The sequence below is a fragment of the Pezoporus flaviventris genome, unplaced genomic scaffold, assembly GCF_033815535.1.
Source record: "Pezoporus flaviventris isolate CSIRO_AGI_PZ_B2104156 unplaced genomic scaffold, CSIRO_AGI_Pfla_v1 ptg000036l, whole genome shotgun sequence".
In the NCBI taxonomy this organism is placed as follows: Eukaryota; Metazoa; Chordata; class Aves; order Psittaciformes; family Psittacidae; genus Pezoporus; species Pezoporus flaviventris.
Window position 1 is genome coordinate 977,718 of NW_026892584.1, and position 3,369 is coordinate 981,086.

Consider the following 3,369-nt stretch of genomic DNA (forward strand, 5'->3'; position numbering starts at 1 on the left):
GCTTCTTTGCCAGGAAATGATGGGAGGTGCAGACCCTGTCTATTAAGAGAAATATGCAATGGACTCACTATTTCCCAGAGGCCGTGAATGCCTCACAGCTTGGGACTTGACTTAGCAGAGAAGTTTCTAGCTCTGTTTTTCACTGCCTTGGCAACCTCATTTCCTCACTATGATTCAGTTTTGTTCACCAAAGGGATGCTGGTCATTTGTTGTCTCATCATACTGAGCTGCCTTGATATGATTAACTTCTTTTTAAACCTCATTTCTCCCTCCATAACATTTTTTGTAAATTGTTATTTATCATTCTCTAAACTTGAAGTGAAATATGTCTTGAAAGACTTACGTATTTCATTTCCCAAAATACAATGAAAATAAGTTTGAAAACAGTGCAAGGGAAAGGGGAAGAACAAAACTTGTTATTTGATGGAAAATTTTAATTGTGACCATATGATTTTTGCTTTGTAGGAAGCAGTTAGGAGGGTGTGTTTTTTTTTGGGGGGGGTCCATTTTTTGGTTTTGTCAGCTTCTCCCTGAAAACTAACTACATAAGCACTAAGGTTTTACTTTTAAAGAGAGAGTCAGGAGTTTCAGACATCAAGTGCATAGTCAGATGTCTGAAAAGGAAATTAATGCAACAAAAAGATCAATATTCTTTAAATTAAAATCATGCCATTATATTCAGGAAAAGCAGTTTTCTTGAACCAAAATCTGCCTACTTTCATAGCAGTACTAATTTTCACAACATACCACGTGCTCATAATGGTGTATGAGTTAATCAGACTACATCTGCCTGAATTTACTTTCAGGTTTTCAATGATATGTTATTAATTGGAAAACTAATTCACCTGACAGCCATAAAAGACACACAATAACATTATTCATATTCCCCTGTGAAGTTACATGCATGTAAAATACTGAAAAATCCAGTCACCTATATAACAGATATATCATAAAACCCACACAAGCTCTTTATAAGACATTAAAATCTAAACCTCTTCAACAGATACACATCTGACTTTTTTACTCCAAACATAAATTTAATGTGCTTTTATATTCAGGAGTGCGTAGTCCTTTCCAATTCCTTTTCCTTGGCAAATCTCAATCCTGAAATACTAAAATGACAGGGGAGGTAAGGCTACTCTTAAAAAGAAAGACCAAATGCTGGAAAATTAATGAAAATTTAGCTATTGTGATTCTTCCATATAAAAGTAAGCATGCAATCCTTAAGTCTACCTTATAAGTTATGTCAAAATGCTTTGCCTTTTTCTTGAGTATGAAAATTTTGCTTTACGTGCTCTGTGCGAACTAACAAGGAGGTGAAGAATTCTTCCAGGTATTACCCTCTTCAACTGCAATACAGAAGGAAAAAGTCTTTGTAAACACAAATGAATAACACTGTTAACCTTCAAAGCAATCACACATTGAATCGCACTGCAGCTTCCAGAACAATGAGAATAATCCTGTTCTTTCAATATACACATGATGTTATGTTTATGTTTGGTTTTTTAGTTGGTGGTGGGGTTTTGTCTGTGCTTATTGGCTTTTTAAGGTTTATCTTTATTTTTACAACTTCCAAGTCAATGTAGGATTTCAATTTAACAGTAATGCAATTCATCTGTTACTAAAACCTTATCTGAGTTTAACAATAAATTTCAATCAAGTAATGAAATACTATCACTGCTACTCAGATTACTATATTATTGAATACTATAATGCTGAATACTATATTACTGAACACTGAATATATTACTGAATACTGAATAATATACTGAATATACTAAATATAACTCCAACATAATATACCCCCATTTCTGATTCCCTAGACATAATCAATAAGAAAGATCATAAGAGGAGCAATTACAAAGGCTTCAGGTCATTGTGCACTTAGAGGCAGGCAGAAATCTGTGGGTTGGGTTAGGGAGAGGAAATGCAGTACTTCAGAACATAATGCAGCACCCCTTTACTTTCATCTCATTTTGGGCAGATCACCTGGGAAGCGTGTTAGAGTTGTCTCACTCCAATCAACTGTTGCTGCCAGTTGTGAGAAGACAGAATCCTACCATTAATATCTGAGTATATCTTTTCTTTGGTTACCATTTTGGACAACTCTGCTAAACCAAGAGGTATTTTCCACAGGCTCATGTAACACTGCTGATCTAAGGTCAGTCACCAATTCAAATAAAATAGCTACTGGAAGAATTTACCATGAAAAGGAAGCGCTGTCTGTTCTTAAGGCAGGGAGGTATCACCAACATGAAAGGTTAGTAAAATAAGAGCTCAAGAGAGCAACTGGGGCTTCGAGCTGATCTCTCATCACATTATAAAAGATAGACAATTAATTTCTTTATGTAAAAAGAAAACAAGCAAAGGAGACAGTCTAATATCCAGGCACTCCAGTTACAATATAACTGACAAACACAATGGTATGCTTTGACAAGATGACATATATTGACTGGTATTTAAAATATCAGCTAGAAATTCTTTAAGAGTATCTTTAGGTGTCGAATGGACTTTTCAGAGATCAGAAATCACAACAAAATGGACAAAACTCCTTTTTGTGGAGTTCCAGCATCCAGCTGCTTAATTTTATCAAAAACAAATGAAAATTAGCTAAAATTGGAAACCTTAAAAGGATGAAGAAAGTGTTTTGAGGACAGGTTCAAGCAACAAGGCATTTAAGACAAACTTGCAACTCACTCACCTGGAGGTGTGTTAAGCAGCAGTGGACACTTAATTACATATTCAGAAGGGAAATGATGTTACCTTAGTTGCCTTAGCACTATAACAAATGTGAGGAAAGAAGCCAGCAAAAGCAATAGTACTTTACCCAGACATCATTTACCCCAGTTGTAGGACTGTGGGATTCATTTTCAGGTTAGAGTTACTAATACAGGGAGGAAAGAAAAGGTGGGAAAGAAGGAGGAAAAAAAAAAAAAAAAAATTCAATCCCGTGTTCCAAAAGCTCCACACAGAGGCTGTAACTAGAAGTGGATAACTTGGAGCTCCTGTAATAGTCATTGACAGTTAATTTCTAGAACAGATAACGAGGAAGACTCTTCCTGAGGTCTAGTGAGTGGGCATTATACCACCTGGGTGATGAATCATCATTTACAGAACTCAAGTGCATTTAATGAGGATGAGCTCATTCTAATAATGCAATCTGACAGGCTGACATTCCTAGTACTGACTTTTGAGGTCATTCTGTGACTTTTTACATAACTTTTTTTCCCCCTCAATAATTTACTGAGTGCTAAACCTCTACCATAAACTGACTTTTACTACTAGCGTATCTGAATTACACCAGTGATGCTAAGTGATCAAGAACTGTAGAAGAAACTTTAGAAAGCAGATGCCCTGAAAAAACATTTT